Here is a 22,675-nt window from a genome sequence, read left to right on the forward strand (position 1 = left end):
CACTCTGTCCCCTCTCTCATACACATGCACACACACACACACTCATTCTCTCCACCCCTCCCAGCCCCCGCCCGCCCCTTCCCTTGCTGCCCCTCTCGTAATCTTTGACTGAATACCGTGCCTTCTATTTCACACAGCAGCCTTGTCTCACTGAGAATGTGTGTATGTCTCCGTACTGCCCTCACTCCTCACAGTCTGAAAAACAAATGCAACCAGCCGCCCCAAGTTCTGCGCGGTCTTCTTAAACGTGATATCAAAGTTAATAACTTCTAAAATACACAAGCGGTTCCCCTCTCCTGGAGTCGATAACTTCGTTGAAACGTTACCAGAGACAACGGAGGTGAAGAGCAGCTTATTTTTGGTAAGTACCTTGTTTTGACTGCAACGGACACGTATGAAGCCGAAACAAGGTACTGCCGACAACTTTGCAGACTTTCTGCCGCGTGTATTTAGGTGGCAACTGGCGCAGCCGTTTTCACGAAGTGCCTCAGGTATTTCTAAAGAGGATATGAAGTAGCGGGGAAACAACTGACGCCCCACTTGGAAATGACACTGTTTCGGGACGTCCGGAATCAACAAGTGGGCAGGGATAATGTTTGCTAACAAATCCGAAACGCATATGCTTGAATATTTGGATTTTAGTGTCCCTTGCATGATCGGCAAGCATCCCGCATCCAATCCGAAACAGCGACGCAGCGCTTTCAAAGGGGAGGCAGCCGGGCAAGCACGAAGCAGACCAACATTGTCGGTGCGTTTCAGGGGACGCTGTTCACTTGAAGGTCTTACGGAACACATCTGCCCCAGCCCACCCGTCCGACTGGCAACGCGTTTCTATTCTAATGCGGATCTTGAACGCCCCCCTTTCGCTCTCTCTATCTCTCTCTCTCTCCCTCTCGCCCCCTCTTTCGCCCTTTCTCTCTCTTTCTCCCTTTCCCTCCTTCGCCCCCTCTCTCTTCAACCCACACCCCTTTCCCTCTTTGTCTGTGATACTCTCACTCTGCCTCTCCTTCCCTATCTGTATCTCGCTCCTCTACCTCCCTCTTTCTGCCCCCCTTTCGCGCCGCCCACTCTGACTCTTTTCTTCTCTCATGCTTTCCCCCACAGTCTACTTCTCTTATCTCTCGCTCCTTCTCTCACCTCACTTTCTTCTCTCTGTCTACTTTCTTCATCTTTTCGCCTCGACAGCTCGCTGCCCTCCACTGCAAGCTCTTCCTTCCTATCTGTCCCCGTCTATCTCTCGTTCCCACCGTTGCATCATCCCCTCTGCCTCAATCAGCCCCTCTTCCCTTCTCCTTGCAACTCCGAACTCTCTGTCCATCTATTTTCTTTCTTTCTTTCTTTCTTTCTTTCTTTCTTTCTTTCTTTCTTTCTTTCTTTCTTTCTTTCTTTCTTTCTTTCTTTCTTTCTTTCTTTCTTTCTTTCTTTCTTTCTTTCTTTCTTTCTTTCTTTCTCTCTCTCTCTCTCTCTCTCTCTCTTTCGTTCTTTCTTTCTTTCGTTCTTTCTTTCGTTCTTTCCCCTGTCTCCACTTCACCCTGTCTCTTCTTAACATTCTTAACACCCTTCCTCTCGCTCCCAGTTGCACTCTGCCTCAATGTCCTTCTCCCATGTTGTCGCTCTCCCTCTCTTCATCTTCCCCCGCTCCCCTTTCTCGCTCTCCCTCTCTATTCTCAATTTCCTTGACTCTTTCAACTCCTTCCCCCTTCCTCTCACCCTGAATTTAAAGAAATTGCTAGTTTGGGATTGTGAAGTATGCATCTTGTTCTATATATTTTAATAGCTCTGACTTCTGGTGGACACTGCCACTGTTACCCCATGTATTCTTCTGGACTTTATGGATTACAAAAGTGTATTCTCCCATTGGTCATGGAATCAATCATTCTTTGTGTGATGAGTGCACAGTGAAGCTTTAGTGACCCTTGAAAACATATGTTCAAAAGAAAAAAAACCTATAGTTCTACACAATGGGCCTCATCACGAGTTGGGCGGTAACGCCGGCGCTATTAGCGCCGTCGTTAATAGACCTACCGCCAACCCCCCCGGCGCTAATAGCGCCAGATCACGGGTTTGGCAGAACGGGTATTGCCCATTCCCCACTGAGCCCATTCGGGAATTCCCATTCCCCATTGGGCTCAATGGGTAATTTTTGCACTCTTACCACCGGCGGATTTCCCGGCGGCGATAAGAGCGCGAAATTTCAGCGGATTTCCCCCCAGCTCACATCTGGGGGGAAATCTGCCAAACCCGTGATTTGGCGGACCTTTAAATGCGGCGGTAATAGCTCTACCACCGCATTTAAGGGTTACTGCCAAACTCGTGATGAGGCCCAATGTCTAATTCTTCATTAAACATGTCACTCACCAGCAGGGGCTATGAGGTAATATTATCCCCACCAATAATATCGCCATATATATATATGGTCGTGGGGTAAGTCCATAAGTGATATTATTAGTGGGGATAATTTATGGGGTTAATGGGACCGGCGTTGCAGGGGTGTCTCCCGCTCCATAAAAAAAAAATTATGGAAGTTGCGGGGTTGTCCCCCGCAGGTTCCATGGCTTAATATTGCCACAAAAATATGTCGATATTCTTGTATGGCAATATTTTTGCATGGATATTAACACATGGAACCCACCAGGGAATAGAATGAAGACGTCTGTCTCTGAAATTTCATGCAGAGCTCGGCGTAGTTGAAACTGTCTGCAATAGCCCCTTCTAAAGTGTCATACCTCCTATACAGAAATAACTTAGAGCATTCGTGCAATGGACATGTACAGAGAACCTATCTCAGACAACCTAAATCACGCATTTTTCAGGATTGCAGATTTTGATGTTTAAAAGCACAATTGCAATGTTATTGAATAAAGTTCCAGCTATGAAACCCTTCATTATGTTACAGTTTCACATTGCTCCACGTAGATGCTGTGAATTATTATGTCTTTTCATGGTGGGCTCATGATGAACAAACTTACAGTTCCTTTATTGCATTTTTGACCACATTTTGAAGAGCATGTATTTACTATAAACGGAAAAAAAATGACTTTTCCTGGGATGAATATCATGGATATTACACAATAAAATGTATGTCTCCAAAATTTCCACATTGAAAAATATTTAACTTATGTGTGCATTATACTCATTGTTTCCATTCAAAATCCGTTGCTTGCCTGTGCATTGCTGTTGTTTCCCATTGAAAGAATCCCAGTGCTTGTGTAGACCCCTAGTATATTTTGTCTCAGTAAATCAATTCATTTCCACATTATTTCACAGGATTGGAATAGTTGGATTCAAAACTAACTATTCCTTCCCAGTTTCTTGTGAGCCTTTATAAGTATAAAGCATTCACCAAAGAAATTATGTCACTACGAGAGAAAAACAAACGTGTCCGTGCCTATAAATGGTGTTTTACAAATTGAAGTTCTATCTGTCATTTTAAACCCAAACCGATTTTGTTATTGTGAGTAATCCCTTTGCCCAAACGCTACCTGTTATGTGTCTCTGTCATTGTATCTGAAAACTGTTTTTCCTATGTGCCTTCCCCACTGTTAAAGGGTTCTGTCATTTGCAGCCTCAGCCAAAAACGAGTGTGATTTGTATTTTCTTTTTAAAAACTTTTTTTGTTTTCTAAGCAGCACAAATAAACTTTGTGTGTTTACCCCATAGTAGTTGTCCAAATAAAGGGACAACCCATTTTACCTGGTGTAGAAAATGAATTGTCCCCTTCATTGCTGGCCTCATATTATTTCTGAAAATCATATAAAAAATCCAAGTGTAACCTGGTGTTACATGTTTGAGTTGTCTTGATGTGCTAATTGACCAAGAATACTCTGAAGTCAGTATTACCACACCTGACTGGTTCTTGTAACTGTTCATTGAATTTTTTCCATCAAATCACAAATTAATAAATATTCATTGATGACCCCCCTCACCCCCCGGCCTGGTTTCCTGGTCTACTATGACATGGGGTGCTTGTGGAGGTTGGGTGTGAGATCAGTTGGAGGCCTCCTTTAAAAAAACATTTTTGTATTTTTATTGTGCGCACACTCATTGCAGGGGAAAAAGGTCCCTGACTTGCTCTGTGGCATAATATATTGTACCAAACATAGAGGCTCGAGTCTGGGATTAAGGAGTTTTTTTTCACCCGTGACAGTGTAGCAGAGCAGGCTAGCCCACTGAAGGTATTGCTACATTTTGTGAATAGTAAGCTGTGTCATATTGTGAAGGCTCCAGCCAAACCTATACCCTGGGTGTCAGGGCTGTGTTGTCTAAAATAAAATATTGTGAGCATAAACTAGGCAGGAGCAGGGTGGAGATTTTGGCCTTACATAGATAACCCATCAGGTGCAGAACACTTTTCACAATGAGCAAAGTGCAAATTAACATGGCTAGACAGCACCTCCTATCCAAATTGTTCATTAAAGGGGAATGGCAGAACAAAAACATGAAGACTGGCAATCTAGAATGATGCAAGAGGTGACCCCTATATATATGGATTTGTGGCAAGACAGTGGTCTGTTACATCAAGCCCTGACAAAGTTTTATATGACACAGAATAACAAAAAAGAGCAAATTAAAATGGTCCAGCTCACTGCATATATATACTTCCACATGATAGTTATGGAAGAAAGGTAGCAGTAGAGTGTAGCCTCTGTGCATAATCAATCTGAGCTTCAATCTGAGCTTTTAGATCAAACACAGAGTGAGTTAAGGCAGGTAAAAGACAAAGTGATATAGAGCCAAAATATTGAGTTAGAATTAGGTGACATCATTCAGCAGCTAAAGGATGAGTTGGCTGCACAGCAACAAATTAATTCAGAGCGAGAGTCACAAGTCACTGTGCTGAAAGAGGAGTGCCAAGAAGGTGTTGAGAACCTCAAAGAGAGTCAGTTAAAATGTAATCAACAAGTGGTGTACAATAGAATTTGGTTAGAGGATATATGTGCTTTTTAAAATCAGATTTAGCTATAAAAAGAGGAGAATAACCAGTGGATTACTAAAGAGGTCCATTCCCAAGGAGAATTTGACCAAGAGCGCCAGAAGTTGAGCGCTATGAAAGAGCAGAGAGATAACCTCAGTGAACAGAATAGGACCCTGTATCAGGAAAAAGACGCCCTATGCCAGGAAGTGTGCCAGTTGAAGGCAGACCTGGAGAAAGGCGAGTCATGTTTACAGGAACTGATTTACGTAAAAGTAGAGAATGAAAAAATGATGGGACATGTAAGACAGATAGAATGTGACCTAGAGCAGACAAAATGGACCAATAATATGCAGAGTGAGGAGATTAGTCTCCTGCAACAGAAATGGTCTGAGTATTCCCAGCCAATACAAGATGCACAGAAAGAAAATTAGGCCCCTGGTGAGGAGAACAGGGGACTCCAGGGCCAAGTAATAACACAAGGTATGGTCATAGAAGCCAGTACAGCCCTGGTAGCAGAGTACAAAACTCAGGCCTCTGCAATATGGGCTGAGAAAGATACATTAATTAGAGAGATTAGAAAAAGAACGCGCTAGGTTCAATCAGGCCTTGAGCAACCCCAAACTGTGTTAGGGGATGAGAGGGCAACCCCTAATCACGGTGTGATGTCCTCTGTACCCAGGGCCTCAAGAAAATTCACTGCCTGGCATGCCCAAGGCGCTGCTAACTTCATGCTGATGAGTTCACAAGAACAGGGGAATATTAGGCAGTTGGATCTGAGTAGGTCTAGTATGTCTGAGCCGGAAGGGCAGCCCCATCAGAGATTGATGGATGTTCATCACTGCTTAGGTGCAGAAATATTTTGGTATCTGAACAGGAGGACTACTATGAAGAGAAGATCAGGGAGTTAGACTGGCAGAGACATCAGCTACATAGGGACCATCTGGACCAGTTTGCGGATAAAGAAGAGTCTGAGTTTAGGCCCCAAAAGAGCATCCTGAAAACCTCCACCTGTTCAGGGAGGTGGGGGGAGTTCTCCACCAACCCCGGAAGAAGGGAGGAGTCAGATTAGTACTCTACTGTACGAAAGGGGGAGTACAAGGGAAGTGACCCAGAGAGCCCACAATACATCAGGGGAGAAGAGAACAGGCCCCGTCATTCTGGGAGAGACTCCAAGTCTCAAAGAATCATGGAGCCCCTAGAGGACAGGAGCGGGATGACAAATAGCAGCAGCTCTGAGTCTGAGAGCGAATGGACTCAGGTGCAGAGGAAAAAGAAGACTGGCAAACAAAAGAGAACTCTGGTAAAAGACCCTATTCGTCAAATAAAAGCCATTAGAAGCTTCATGACCGTTTACCATAAAAATCCCAAATACCCAAATACTCCCAAATAGGAGCACCTCGAGCTGTATGACCAGATGATGATGTAATTAGACATAAAAAATGACCATAATTCTATGGAGTTTGCCAAGTGGACATTCTCCCCAGAATACACCAGCTTCTTTGCTGGGCTGGAGGATTAGAATCATTCAAGGTCGTCTGCCTACAAGGCGGCCATCTTGAATCACTTCTCTGTACACCGGGACCCCAGGAGGCTCACAAGGTGGCCTACAACCTGCAGTGTGGAGAGGATCAGGCACTGAGAGAGTTTGTACAAGAATTAAAGCGGACATTTGTCCAAACCGCTAGAGGGTGCACACAAACAATAGGGAGTTCATTAATACCTATTTTCATGCCCTCTCTAAGTACATAATGACACAACGTTAGTGACCTCCATGATTAGAGGACCCTGGACAGGGTAATTGAGCAAGATACCCAGATCTATGAGGTCCAAAATCCTGTGGAAAATGAAATTCCGCCAAAAATCCCAAGCAAACCAACACCCCTGCTGCTGCCAAGGTGGCGGAGGTGAAGAATACCCCCATTCTGGACCTAGAAATGGAGGGGCCTAAAAATACACCTCCTGCTAACAAACCAAATGAGAGGCAGAGGAGGCCCTCTGATCGGTCCAAAGGAGGTGGTAGCCAGGTAGGGTACCCCACAAATATGTCCCCTGACTCTGCCAACTACATTAGCCCAAGGTACAAGGGGAACAGACCTATCTTGGGGTACGTATGGACTCTCCCAGCTCAAGGCGGGGGATCCAATCAGGTACGTACGGCCCCAGGAAACTTTCCGCCAAACTTCCCTCCAAACCTCTCACAAAACTTCCCTCAGGAGGGCAGTAATCTTCCCCCCTCCAGTTTAAGTTTCTTCCATAGGTACCATACAAACCCCAACTTTCAGAACAATCCTCCTCCCTCTCTCCCCACTTTCAGGATTCTAGACCCCCAAATCAGGGATAAGGGAGACCAAGGATGGAGGGCTACCAGGGAAACCCTCAGTACCCAAGCTACTCTGGGAGAAGGGACAGTTACCCTTCCCGAGAGCAGCAAAGGTTAGATCCAAGACCCCCATATCAACCAGAGAGGGTGGCACAACTGGAGCGCCAGGTCCAAAGCTTGACCCAAGACCTGAGTAGCATGTCAATGAACATGGGTGCCCAGAACAGATCAAACCCAGGGTCTGGTACCGCAGAGAAATGATGGGCGAAAAACGCTGACAACCAACAGGTTCCAGAGGAGGAGGCCCAGGGGCAAGGGAGATGCAAAGTCCTAGAGGAAGCTTCCTTCCTCACCTGTGAAAAGCCCCTATAAACCTCTGAACCTGAAGCCAAATCTCTTACCCCCAAAAAGCTGCAACCCAGGGAACAGAGGGTAAGTAGGACAAACCAAGTGATCAAGAAGACCCATTTTATGGAGGAAGTCTGCATCCTCCAGTTTGAAGGGGAAGGAACCCTGGGGGATTCAGGGAAGAAAGTCTTCACTTTCAAGGATGGGGGAGTTCCTCCCAAATAAATATGAGTCCCAAAAAACCCTAACTTAGACTGGGTAAGTATGGGAACTGACCCAGAACCACAAATTCTTGAACCCCAAAAATGTCACTCCAATGACTCAGAAATCAATGAGGAATTCTTCCCCCAAAACGGTTTGAGTGACTGTCTCCTGGAAAAGGGGGACAGCAGAGAATCAGGGGAACCAGGGGATTCCCAAATACCCTAAATCTCAGGATGCCAAATTTTCTTCACAGATTCCCAAACTCCGACACAGAAAATCACCCAAGATCACACAGTGTCAGAGTTCAAAATAAAGAAATTAACCACCCAGCTGGCCCAAAATACACGTTTGCTTTGCCCCCTTGAGGAGAAAGAAGGCAGGTTTTATGCCCCCATCAAGGTACAAAGCCAGTGTGCATTTTCAGCGCTGGTGGACACAGGATCCCAAGCCACCCATCTATCCAAAAAGGCATTTGATCAAATCAATTCAGGAAGGGGGGATATTCACCTGATTCCCCTCACACCTCTTCCTGGACAACTCCAGAACATTAATGGAAATGACATTCCCGTCGAGGGGACTGCGGATCTGGAGATCAAAATTGGGCGAAATAAGGGGAACCACCTGGTCATAGTCGTCACTCCAGAGGGCACACCCTGTCTCCTAGGGAATGACCTCCTTTGGAGGTTGTCACCCCTAATAAACTTGGTGAACAAGATCCTCTTGACCCAGACTAACCGGCCAAAAAAACTAAAACAGAACACCAACTATGTAAGACTAAATGGCACATGCCATATGATTGAGCAGGGGTCTGACCAAATTGAATTCCACTTTAGGAAATATTAAGTCCCCGACATAACTGTAATCTCTCTAGGAGAACAAAGTGGTGATGGGAACCCTTCTCCATTTTTGAAAATCAACCTTCCTCCCAGTTTTAAGTGGCATTCCATACTGGAAGCAAATACCCTGAAATTTTAAACTGATCCACAATCTGAAGGAAACCCAAATTCCATGATCAAAGGTGATGAAAAACCAGCTCAAAGCTTGGGTGATATTCAGAAAAAGGGTGAACAGCTGTTCCTCCCCATGCAGGTAAATGAGTGGGGGGAGCCTGTTCTTCCCAGAGTATGCCTGAATAAAAAAGCTTTATCAGTGAAGCGTTATTCAGGAAACTCCCAAAAGATCAGACCATGCCTACATTTAAATTGATTGATAAGTGAGAAATGGGCCTGGAAACTCACAATTTCAAACATCTCCTGCCTAGCAGCTGCATGCTAAAAATTTCCATTGTTGATAAAAACATAGAACATAATTGTTGGGTTGTGCAAGATATCCCCTCTACCTTCTACTTAACCTTCTACTTAGGCAGTGACATTCTCAATCAATTCACAATTAATTTGGACCTAATTAATAACAGTAAGGACCCGACTGGGGGGTATCCCCAATGGCTTTGACAACCCTGAAAAAGCATTTTGGTCAGCTCAATTGCTGCCACATGCAGTTGAAATCCAAAGTGAAGAAGAGGTCACAAAACCCGTACTGGTCCGACAATTCACCATCCCCCTAAAAATTAAGAGACGACAGAAACTCGAACACCTGGATGCTTATGTAAATTTAAATCCTCATCTCCAATAGCAGGGGTTGTATTTGAACCTGACACCACCAATTGACTTAGAACACAACACCATTCGAATATTGGTGGATAACAGCAACCCTACAAATATCACTCTGTGTGCAGACACCTTCATTGGAATGTCAGTTGATGCCCAACATTTCTCAGTTGACTTAGGGAATGAAATCACGGGACAGATCCCCAATGACTGCTACGACTGTGATAACAACTTACCTCCAGAAAAGATTTGCACCCGGCAAGGGGTGAATTCTTGGTGTGCTCTTCCTGCCCTTATGGGGGAGGGGGTTGGCCTGCAACATCAGGAAGGATGAGGTAGTATTTCAGGTCAACAGTGACTGCCTCTCCTACCTGAAACCTCCTGTCCAGGCCAACACCATAACCAGATATCTCTCCACGCAACTGGAGGATACCACTGAGAATGCAAAACCCAAGGTATTTCCAGGCTTCAGGCACATGTTTGAGGAACAAATCAACATCGCTGATGCCTGTGAGACCGAGGAGCAAAGGAAGAAGCTGAAACAGGTGTTTCTGGATTGTCAGGAAATCTTTGCCGTGGACTCTTATGACCCTGGTCTCACTGAGATACATTCTACATCCATACTGTAATGCTCACCTGATTCCCACGGAGGCGCTGATCCCGGCTGGGCTGCTATCGTTTCTTCAATTGAGAAGCGTAGAGCTCGGACGACTCTCAGGACTGGGCTTCCTCTTATCGAATGTCTGACTTGCAGGGTAAGTTTTCTGCAGGTGGAAGAAAAAGGGTTAATCACCGTTTGATGGGATTCCTTCTCCCACCAATCGCCAGTTTCTCCCACACCCTATCTTTCTACTTGTCTCGGCGAGCTCTCACCTTAGGCGTATAAATGCTGAGCTCTCCATCCTGCGTCTGGTGCAGGGGTGCGTGGATTCCAGTTACGTCACTGGATGAGTTCAGTGTTGAGGCTCAAGTCTTTTGCGGCCTTAGTTGTGGCACTGGTGCTGGGATGCCGAAGAGCGATGCTGCCGTTACTGCACGAGCGGATGCCTGTAAGTATACTGTAGTCTTTAGGCTTTAAAAGATGGGCACCTCAATAATATCCCTTTTCCTTTGTTTCAGGCCTCGGGATGCTGTGGGCGTAGTTTTCCGTTGCCGCTGCACGTGCCGATGCACGTAAGTATAATGTTCGTTGGCCGCTTTTAATGGCACCTCTAATAATGTCCTTTTTCTAGTTTTCAGGTCCCGGGATGCTGCGGGCTTTATATCCATTGCCACTGCACGTGCCGATGCACGTAAGTATAATGATCGTTGGCCGCTTTTAATGGCACCTCTAATAATGTCCTTTTTCTAGTTTTCAGGTGCCGGGATGCTGCGGTTGATGCGGCCGCTTCTGCGCGTGCAAAAACTGGTAAGTTAAGATGAATGCGACTGCCTTCACCCAAACCCCTTTTTAATTATGTCCTTTGCCTTTCAGGTGCAAAGAAGCTGCCGAAGAGAAGGCCGGGGTTAGCTCCGTTGCAATCACGGATGGATCAGGTAAGCGGGCGCGGCTGCGAGCGAGTTGCACTTTTCTAACCTTATGTTTATTCTTTGCAGGTTTTGCCGGTGACTGGATTCCGGGATCTGGTAAGTATTGTTCTGTGTCTTTCCTCATCCACAGGTTGCTGCGTGGAAGCTGAAGATGACTCTGGACCTGGAATGCAGGAGCCGACTCGGTGAGCGCCCTGCTGCTGCTGCAGAATAACGCGAAGCACGTGTTTTCCATCGGGCGTGGTTTAAATAGCAGAGAAGTGCTTCCAGTGTGCGTTCTTCCACCGGTCCCACCCAGGTAAGAAAAGAGTTCCTGAATGGAGGGAATAGTTCCTCCCAGCCCTGATGGCTGGGGACTTCAACCAGACTGGATTGTTCTGGGTAAATATGCAGCATGGTCTGCCTCAGGTAAGTCCACCCAAGCATTATTACACTGTTTACCAATATGAGCCCGGCGCCTATGGCGCCGGGACTGAAACCCTTCATGAGCCTGGGGCCAAAGGCGCCAGGACACGGTCCAAAGGGCCCCTGTAGGGGTCTGCTGGGTCCGGAGTAGTGGAAGACGGGTCTGCTTCCGAGGGCGCTGGGCCAGTCCTGGCCCCTCAGGAGTAGCGCCCATGACACATACCCAGTCAACCTGGGATGACACCCGTATTCGTGAAGCATTATCGGTTGCCTCTCGCATCTATGGAGTCACTCACAGAGATCATAAAGATCTTAGAGTCCCGTGGGATAATTCATCCAGTCCACAGTACCTTTAATAATCCAGTACTGGGGATACAAAAACCCAATGGCCAATGGAGACTATGCACAGACCATAGGGAGTTGAACAAATGGGCCCACATGTCTCAATGGCCCTTTCCCTACATTGACCGGTGACTGGCCCAGATCCAAGGGTCAAAGGAGTATACTGCCATTGACCTGACCAATGGATACTGCACTGTATCCGTGAGTAGGGAAGACCAGTAGAAGCTGGCCTTTACGTTCTGGGGCAGCAGCACACATGGACCCGAACCCCCTTTGGATATATAAACGCTGGCAATGAATTTAAAAATGTTCTACACAAGGCATGCCCGACTTGGGTGAAAGGGGAAACCTGGCCTATGTAGACAATGTTTTAATTAAAAGCTCAACCGTGGAGGAACATATAGCAGAATTCTGCTATGTTCTGACCCAGTTGAAGGAAGCCAGAGCAAAACTGTCCTTCCAGAAGGTGCCGTGGTGTAAGACCTGTGTGAACTTTCTAGGGCATGAAATAACCCCTGAGGGTCTCTGTCACCAGGTGAAAAAGGTGGAAGCATTACTAAAATTAAAAGACCCCACGACTCTGCGTGAACTAGGAAGCCTTCTTTGACTGACTAATTACAGTAGGAAGTTCATAGAGGATTATACAGAAGTCATAAGACCCTCGGTCCATTTATTAAAGGCCGGGGTCAAGTGGGAGTGTGGTCCAGAGCAAGCTGAGGCAGTGAAACAACTTAAGAGAAGCCTTTCACAAGCACCTTGTTTAGCTTACCCTGTCAAAAACAAGGAGTTATTTTTAGAGACGAGGTTCTCAAATACTTGCTTAACAGCAGTGTTATACCAGCAGCATAGCAAGGTCAACAAGGAAATCTCCTATGCGAGTAAGACTTTGTCCTCTATGGAGGAAAAATTCAACAATTGTGAGAAGGCACTCCTGGCAACAGTGCGGGCATTGAAAAATTACCGCCTGTTTATCCAAGGGGAGCACATCATCATCGAGACTCCTCACCAGCCTTTGCAATATCTCCAAAGTGACAGAATCCGGGCGGGGGATGTGAGTAATTCCAGAATTACTTCCAGGATTCTGTCCATGCAAGGCTTTCCTGTGGAGGTCAGATATGGCCAAAACAAGAAGAGTCCCCTTGCGCAAGGTTTGGCTGACTTGCATGATTGTGCTTGAGAAAACTGTCTCGAGGACGAAAGTCTAAAAACACGAGGCAACATGGAGGCGTACCTGACTCCCCCACTCAAAGTCTATGAGGAAGACATGTGCCATGGGATGCCTACAGTTTATGTGGACGGGTCCTCCTACCATGTTCATAACAATGGGGAAAAGGAACTGGTAGCTGGCGCTGGGAATGCTTGGGTGAATGATGCCCCAGAGCCCTCTGCTGGGTACAAGATCGGTCTCCGAAGTAGTTAGGTGGCAGCGTTGATGGCGGTTCATCAGGCCATCCTAACTGCCATGCAACACCGACTCCACAAACTGATTATTATCACTGATTCGGATTATGTCAGGAATGGGTTCGTAGAGCACCTGATACATTGGAAAACCAGAGGCATGCTGTGTGCAAATGACAAACCACTCAAGCATGGCAAACTAATCCAATCCATTGACAATCTGGTCATCTCTAATGAGATGACCATCTGGTCATCTCTAATGAGATGACCATCTACTATTATACCTTCAATGACAGAATCTCTAAAGCCAAATCAGACACCAAGGAGCTATTTTCCATCCTCCGTGAAATGGAATCACCCACAACCCCACCTGACAACATTCCCAAAAACAAGTCCTGGTGCACTAATATACAAAATGCCCTGGCGGGTAAAATTAGCTCGCTCCAATCTAAAATTGCTAATAAAAAAGCTTCCTTGCTCCTGCCAACAGAACCCACATTGCAACCTCAGCTCCCCCCTAACCAATCTAACACCCCTCACCTATTTAGCTTCAGAAAGATATCCGTATTAGAGACAGAAAAAATTATACTATCTCTAAAACCCTCCAACTGTAAAGGTGACAACTGTCTGGCCCAAATTATAAAAGATGCAGCTCGTGACCTAGCACCTTTCATTTCAAAAATCATTAATGCATCCTTTAAGTCTAATCTAGTACCGAACAACCTCAAACAATCCTGGGTGCTTCCCTTACTAAAAAAACAAACACTTGACCCTGCTATACCAACTAACTACAGACCCATCACTACTGTCCCTTTCCTACTTAAAATCATAGACAGAGAAGCATACCTGCAAATCCAGGACTACCTAGAAACTAACAATTTACTAGGTTCACGGCAATCTGGCTTCCGTCCCCTTCACGGCACTGAAACAGCCTTGATTGACCTCAAGACCCAAATTGACGAGTTGAAGGACAATGGTAAAACAGCGATGCTACTCCTCCTTGACCTATCTGCGGCCTTCGACCTGGTAGATCATGCAGTCTTATGCAATCACCTCAGCTCAGCCGCTCATTTCTCAAGTGATGCCATAGCTTGGGTACAATCCTTCCTTGCAAACCGGACAATGAGAGTCTTCTCACCTTCAGCAGCCGCTGATCCCATACAAGTTTCTTGCGGTGTTCCCCAAGGATCATGTGTTTCTCCGACGATGTATAACATCTTTACTAAGCCCCTGTTTGATAAGTTGGACAGACTGGGTGTTATCTACACTAACTACGCAGACGACACTCAGATTCTAATCCCCCTTTCGGGTAACTTCTTGGAAGACACGGACTTAGTAAATAAGATATATCTCCTCATTCAGACTTGGATGGCATCCCATGGCCTCTGCCTGAACGACGACAAGACGGAGCTACTGATCATTGGCTCAGCATTGGCTATCAAAAAACTTGACCCCAACTATGCCGCATTCAACATTGACAATAACGTCATCAAAGTGATGCCTGCAGTCAAAACCCTCGGGGTCTATCTTGATTCAGCGCTCACCTTCAAAAAGCAAACGAACTCACTAGCATCCTCCACGGCATATACTTGCAAATTGATCCGAGCATGTAGACCTTTCCTAACTGAAACTAGCTGCATCACATTAGCTAATGCTCTCATCATATCCAAGCTGGATTACTGCAATGCCCTTTATGCAGGCTCTAACAAGTATATCCTTAACAAACTACAAACTCTCCAAAATAACGCTATCAGAGTAGCTTTAAACATTCCTAACAGAGCCCACATCTCCACCTTTAGGAAAAATATCCATTGGCTAAAAATCAAAGACAGGATCACCCTTAAAATACTCTCACTCACATCCAAATGTCTTAACAACATTGCCCCCCCTTATCTGGCCAACAGAATCCACAAGAGAACCTCTAACCGTCCCACTAGACTGACCAACTCCTTCACCTTAGTGATGCCTAGATTCAAAAAGAGTACAGCCGGCGGCACTAGTTTCCCAATCATAGCTGCGCAAACTTGGAACAAACTCCCCTTGGATCTCAGAATGGACCAACCTTACTCGAGTTTCCATTGCCCCCCCTTATCTGGCCAACAGAATCCACAAGAGAACCTCTAACCGTCCCACTAGACTGACCAACGCCTTCACCTTAGTGATGCCTAGATTCAAAAAGAGTACAGCCGACGGCACTAGTTTCCCAATCATAGCTGCGCAAACTTGGAACAAACTCCCCTTGGATCTCAGAATGGACCAACCTTACTCGAGTTTCAGGCGAAAAGTCCTTACTTGGATCCGTGCCAATGACACTTAGCTGGACCTCCCCCTCCCACATAGACACTAGATATCTGCAACCAGCTGAATGACATCCGATCAACTAGACTTAACCCTAGCTCCGCACTTTTCCTCTTTTTCTTTTTTTCTTCTTTTCCCGTTGCTTTCTCACTATACCTACCGTTGATCTAATGTGAACTGTATAAACTGCACTTTCATGATTTAACTGCGAATGTATAACGTGTATTTCTCCTGTAACTAAGTTCTTAAGCAACCTTGTACTGTTTGCGCCCAGCTACCCCTTTGGGTTTGGTTTCTGCGCTATACCAAATAAACAAACAAACAAACAAACAAACAAACTAGAAGAAGATCAGGGGTCATTCCAGAAATGAGGGACCAGACAAAAACGGAAATGACCTGGCTGACCAGTTGGCCAAAATGGGAGTGATCCCTGGGGATCGTATTGAGATCGAGTCCCTGTTGGGGGAAATCCAGGTTGCTGCTGTCACCAGGTTCCAAAGAGTTGCCCAAAATGAACTCTCAACTGCCCAGTTGAGTAAGGAGACCCCAGATGCGGATTTGATCATTGCACAGAAAGGGGATACGATTATTTGGAAATGTTATCAACACATTGAAGAACCTGTATGTTTTCCTCTGACAGAAAATGATTACATCGGGAAAGAGCATTGAAAGGGTGTGGATAAAGTTTCCCAAAATGTTCTGAATCTAAGACGGTTTGTTGGTACGGAGATCCATCTCTGGATGTGACCAGTGGGTGGTACCTACCTCATTCTGAAGCCTGATGTTAAGTCACACCCATGACGTGTCCACAGCCGGTCATCGGGGGTTTCATACTACTTTGGAAATCTTGCGAGAGGTCGCATACTGACACACATGGGGCAGGACCTTGACAATACTTGAAGGGGTGACTTGCGTGTGTGCACTTTCAGCAAAGGTCTCTCACACACTGAGCTCCCCTTACAGAAAAGGGGGATGACACTGCATTGGTCAGATTTACAAGTTGATTTCATTAGGCCTGTGATTCGCTTCTCTAGAGGCAACAAGTACATGTTAACAATAAAATGCTTGTTTGCCAAATGGGTGGAATATCTCCCGGACCCAAATTGCAAGGCAGAAACAGCAGCTGCCCTGATGATCAACCACATCTTCTCGCGTTTCGGCCTTCCCCAAAGGATTAAGTCAGACCGAGGAAGTCACTTCACCAGCAAGGTGATGACAAAGATGTGGGAGATACTTGGGTTAAAGAGAAAACTCCATATTGCCTACCACCAGACTCTAGTGGGGGAGTTGAGAGGTACAATAAAATGATTGTGGGCATCCTAAAGAAGTTTGTGGCAGACTCTGGGCCTAGTTGGGACACCCGACTACCGCTTTTCCTGATGACCATCAGGTCTACACCATCATCTGCAATAAAAACGTTTCTATTCAAGCTAATGACTGGACGTAAAATGATGCTACCTCAGTATCTGCTCTACAAAACGCAAGAACGGACCCTGATCAACACGTCTATGACACATGAATATATTGAGAATCTAAGAAAACACCTTCAGCATGCTTTTGCGTACGCTCAACGCAATCTGGAAAAATAGGCAGAGGGGATGAAAACCCACTATGATTTAAAGACCACTAAAAAAGAATATCAATTAGGAGACAGGGGCTACTGTACAATTTTCAAAGGAACCAGACGTAGGAGCGGAAATTCCTTCCTTCCTGGTGCGGCCCCTTTGAAATTGTAGGTAAAGGAGAACACACGGAAGAGAAATGGGTGCACATCAATCAGTTGTGCTGTCATCCCAGGCAGAACATGCGACAGATTGAAGAACCCAGTGATGGTAGAGCCCAGGAATCCTCGGAAGAGTAAAGGTAAGGAATTGAAACCAGGATAAAGAAAATCATACATTTACAGGGAGCAGAACAATTATTCTTATTTTGAAAAAATAATGAAGTAGTAAAATATAAGTAAAGAAAATGTGTGTGTGGAATATGTATATGTAAAAAAATTGGTACTTGAATGCATATTTTGTACGTGTCTCTCCTGCTGTTTTGTTATCTATTTTCACGTCCCTACCTGGGAACATTTTATCAAATGAAATACTTAATCCCTCTGTTATTTTGGCAGCTGCATTAACTACTTGCCTCTGCAAGCCGGAGCAGACCCACCAGAAGGGGAGAGTCCCAGGACCCACACACTAACATAAAAACCAAAATCTGAAGAGAGTGGTGGCGAACCAGTGCACCTCCCTGTCAGGACCAGGAATAGAGCAGATGCGCTCTGAAGGAGAGTCCTGGAATGAACCCAGGAGCAGGCACACTCTAAAGGAGATCCCTGAGACGAACCCCAGACATACGTTAAAAATGAACACCCCACCCTCTCTCCTAGCTCTTCGATCTGAATAAAAGTACAAAAGAGCTAGGGGGATGGGGGTTTTTAGGGATTTGTTGGGTGAAAAAGCCCTAAAACGCCATAACTAAAAGGGGGAGTCAGTGGGGGAACATGCCCCACAAGAAAAACATTTTTTCTAGTTACATTCGATCTGAATAAAAGTACAAAAGAGCTAGGGGGATGGGGGTTTTTAGGGATTTGTTGGGTGAAAAAGCCCTAAAACGCCATAACTAAAAGGGGGAGTCAGTGGGGGAACATGCCCCACAAGAAAAACATTTTTTCTAGTTACATGGAAATCAGGCCCTGCAATGCCAAAAAGAAAAGGAGCTAATTTAGGCATTAAAACATGGCGATGCCTGCACATTTTCATTGCCTCATGGAAGGGAAAGACGTGAGACTACAGATGCAAAAGTCTCAACTAGCTAAAGTAAAATTGTCAGAAATGGCAGCATCCAGCATGCAAATAGAAATGACCAGATTGTGTGCAAGCCAGCACAGCAGAATGGAGCTTTTTCACTATGACCAAAATCATTGCCTTCAAATTCAGTTTTTCCCTTTATAGTAAAGACATGCTCTTCAAAATGTGGGCAAAAATGCAATAAAGGAACTGTAAGTTTGTTCATCATGAGCCCATCATGAAAAGACATAACAATTCACAGAATCTCGGTGGGGTAATGTGAAACTGCAACAGAATTAAGGGTTTCACGGCTGGAAATGTCTTCAGTAACATTGCAATTGTTCTTTTAAACATCAACGTTTGAAGCTTTCACATGTTTAGCTAAAGTCTTTAAATATATAATCTACTGAGTGAGGAACTTCTTGAGTGGGGATCTCATAAGGTGTACTCTCGCGACCCGTATGTTAGTGCTATTAAAGTTGGCAATGGTTTTCTTATTTTATTATTTTATTCTTGTGTCGCAAGGATGTAGGTCAACACGGAGACATAGAGTCCCTCAGCTCCGTTTGTAAAGTAAGCAGTAGTTTGTTTGTGCCTACACCTCTTTGCGCCAAATTTCTGATAAATATCCATATGGGCAGAACATATATCAAATAAATTAAGAAAATATACTTGAAGAAACTTGACTACGTACTTTTATTCATTTACATCAGAAATTTGGCGCAAAGAGGTGTAGGCACAAACAAACTACTGCTTTAAATATATAATGCCTTTCTGGAATCACTGTTTGCAAGAAATTACTTGTGCAAGGGTTTACCTGTCGGATCGTGTGCATTTGCTAAGAGTGGATTAAAGGGAAAATAATGTTCAACAAGGAAAAGACCAGTCTTAAGTTTCAATTTCCCCCGTTTGTGAAACTAGCTTGTCCAAGCCCATTGTCAGGGGGATGAGATGAGGAATGCTCCTGCTTTTCAGGCTTTATGACTAGAAACCACTTAAGGCCCCATAAAACTAGCCTTGGCTGGCAACTGGCCCTTTGAAGCTCATGGAATGTGTGCTAATCTCAACACAGTGCCCCTCTTGATGTCACAACCACACATGGCAAAGGTGGGGGTAGGTTGAAGGAGGGAGCCGATTTCCCTTTGTGTAAATTGGGAGAAATGCTTTTCATTGTGTAATATCCATAATATTCATCCCTGAATATTCATGTTAGGATTTCTGGAAAGCTGTCAGAAACAAGCAAACAATTTTGGCGACACCAACATACCAAAAGTTATAAGAAAGAAATTGATTGTGACCTCTGCATAAATGTGACAATCAAACAAATTTGAGAAAATGTGTAACAGGCAATAAACATTCAGTCCACCAAATGCCAGATTGTCCAGTAATATAGTTTGGCCGTAAACAAGGGAAAACTGTAGCTTCACACCCAGACATCAAACCAGGTTGATGCGACTGCCTGAAAAATATAGTATCCGAAAAGTCTGGCATATGTGTCGTAATATGATGAGAAAGGGCATCCATCATAATGTGAGATTTCCATGTGCAAAATCCAAATCCAACCCCCTTTCCCAGTCAGATGATTGATGGGGTATCCTCCATTGGCTTCCCATAGCCCTCACATTTTCTGTGGACTTGTCGGCCGGCAGTTGGGAGGGGACCCTTGACCATTGCCCTATCATTTTTGCGAGAAAGATGAAAAATCCATGATGTCATTTGCCTTATAAATAGGTTACTTGGCCTCAAATGAGGAGCTAGAGTAGGACCTTTTTGGAGGACAGAGAGAGGCCTTGACGGACCCTTTGATGGTCCCTGCAGTGAAGCCTTGGCACCCCCTTGATGACCATAAAGCCCTTTTCTCTTGTAAGTATAGACATCCCCAGCAATAGAGTAAAGTAGCCCTATATTCTTCAGCATTGCCATAGAGATTCCTTCATGATAAAACCCATTATCTTCTTTGTGTTTGTGTACTTCAATCATTTTCCCATAAAAATGTGTTCACTTATGTGCACATTATAGTCCTTTTTTCCATTCAACATCCGTTGTTTGCCTTTGCATTGGTGTCATTACCCATTGAAAGAATCCCAGTGCTTGTGTAGATCCCTAGGATATTTTGTCTCAGTAAATCAATTAATTACCACATTATTTCACGGGATTGGAATAGTTGGATTCAAAACTAACTATTTCTTCCCAGTGTCTTGTGAGTCATTATAAGTATAAAGCATTCACCAAAGAATTCAAGTCACTGTGAGAGAAAAACAAATATGTCCGTTCGTTTAAATGGTGTTTTACAAATTGAAGTTCTATCTGCATCTGTCATTTTAAACCCAAACCGATGTTGTTATTGTGAGTAATCCGTTTACACAAAGTCTACCTATTATGTGTCTCTGTCATTGTAACTGAACATCGTTTTTCCTATGTGCCTCCCCCATTGCTAAGGCAAGTCTCTCATTTGCAGCCTCAGCCAAAACGAGTGTGATTTGTATTTTTGTTTTTTCTAAAAATGTTGCTTAAGATTTGAAAAATGTTTTTCATAGTCTATCCCCTTACCCTACCATATTCTTAGTGTGGATTTCGAATTGCATTTCCTTCATTTTTCATTGCCTAGAGCTTGCCTACCATTCACATCCTTCGAAAACGAGTGTCATTTGCATTTTTGTTTTCCTGAAAATCGTTTTTTCTAGGCTATTCCTCTTCCCCTACTGTACTTTGAACACAGATTTACAATTGCATTCCCTTTTTATTTTTTTTTATGTGTAGTATTTTTTAAAATAGAATTTCCTATGGTGTGCAACCTAGTCTGTTGTGAAGCCTTATTTCTTTTCTTGTCTAAGCAGCACAAAGAACCTTCGTTTGTTACCCCATAGCAGTTGTCCAAATAATGTGAAAAAACATTTTACCTGGTGTAGAAAACGAATTGTCCCCTTAATTGCTGGCCTCATAGTATTTCTGAAAATCATATTAAAAATCTGAGTTTAATCTTGTGTTACATGTTTGAGCTGTCCAAATGTGCTAATTGACTAAGAATACTCTGAAGTCTGTATTACCACACCTTGGTGGTTCTTTGTAACTGTTCATTAAATGTTTCCATCAAATCACAAATTTATAAATATTCATTGATAACCCCCCGGGCTGGTTCCTGGTCTACTGTGACACAGGGTGCTTGTGGAGGTTGGGTGTGAGACGGGGTGGAGGCCTCCTTAAAAAACGATTTGGGATTGTAAAAATAAAAAGTGGTTTTATTGTGCACACACTCTTTGCAGGGAAAAAGGTCCCTGACTTGGTGTGCAGCATAATATATTGTGACAATGTGATGTTATTAGCAAAGTCATGTTTGATGTCTTCAGTGTGCTTATTGTTAGGAATAATATTCTATACTCTTGCCTGTTGGACAGATGTATAGAGGCCAACCTTGTTTAGTGACAGGGACAACTGTGGGAGCTGTAGCCAAACCCTTTCAAGGTAGCAAGGCGAGAGGTCAAGGCTAAGTCTCAAGAGGTGGTGAGCCTGTAAAGGGTCCTCAATGAGTACACATACTGAAAGTCAAGGAACGCACTTAGACAATTAGTTATAAACAACTTTTTTATTTGTGGCAATATAACACTATGAAGAAGGATGACTGGCATGTAGTATTATCACAAAAGACTAAATAAAAGATACATACATACAAACCTGGAGTAGGGCAACATACGTAACATACCCCTGCAAAGGAAGGTAAGTGTCAGTATGCAGCACTACAGGTCCACAGAGATACAACACTAACTTTAAAAGTCCATCCCTGAGATGTATGGGGCCTTGTGCCCACGATGTCACCAACGTTCCACATAGTTTTGTGGGATGGGAAACAACTAGTGTAGTGTTTTGAGGGTTCGATGAAGAGTCCCAAGGGTTAGAGGACAAGTTATTCTAGCTAATAAAAGTGTCCCCCACTTTTGGAATACTTGTGCGAGCAAGCGATGGCAAAGCCAAACTGTTAGAAAGCTTTCCCAAAGTTACCAATCATTTAAAAGGGAGTTAGGGGTTCAGGTATGTACTGCTACAACTCACCCCATACTCTGATTCTTCCTAGGACTTGGCAGGTATACAGGAGTTGGTCCAAGGTCACTTTTTCTGCTGTCAGCTATGGTCCGTGATGTCCAGGGGTTGCATGTTCGAGCACTTCTCCAGTCGGTGACACATGCTGGAGCAAGGTCTTCAGTTTGGAGAATGCAGAAGAACTCGATGTAGGCTCCCTCTCATCACAGGATTGGATGCAAGAAAGCTGTTTTGGATGATGGCCACCAATGCACTGCAACACAGGGGGGACACATGTTTTGTGATCTGACTTTGCCTCCTATCTCCAGGCCCCTGTCCTGCGGCACAAGCTGCTGATCCCCAAAGTTCTAGGCCTTAACATGGAATGATGACATCTGCAACACGGTAGCCCAAACTCTGAGCTGGGCAGCCAATGTATGATCCATGAACACTCCTGAGGGCTCTTCTTAGCAGGACACCAAGCTGACGTCGAGAATATATGTTCCTTTCTCTC

The sequence above is a fragment of the Ambystoma mexicanum genome, chromosome 5p, assembly GCF_040938575.1.
Source record: "Ambystoma mexicanum isolate Mex_15411 chromosome 5p, UKY_AmexF1_1, whole genome shotgun sequence".
NCBI classification, from domain to species: domain Eukaryota; kingdom Metazoa; phylum Chordata; class Amphibia; order Caudata; family Ambystomatidae; genus Ambystoma; species Ambystoma mexicanum.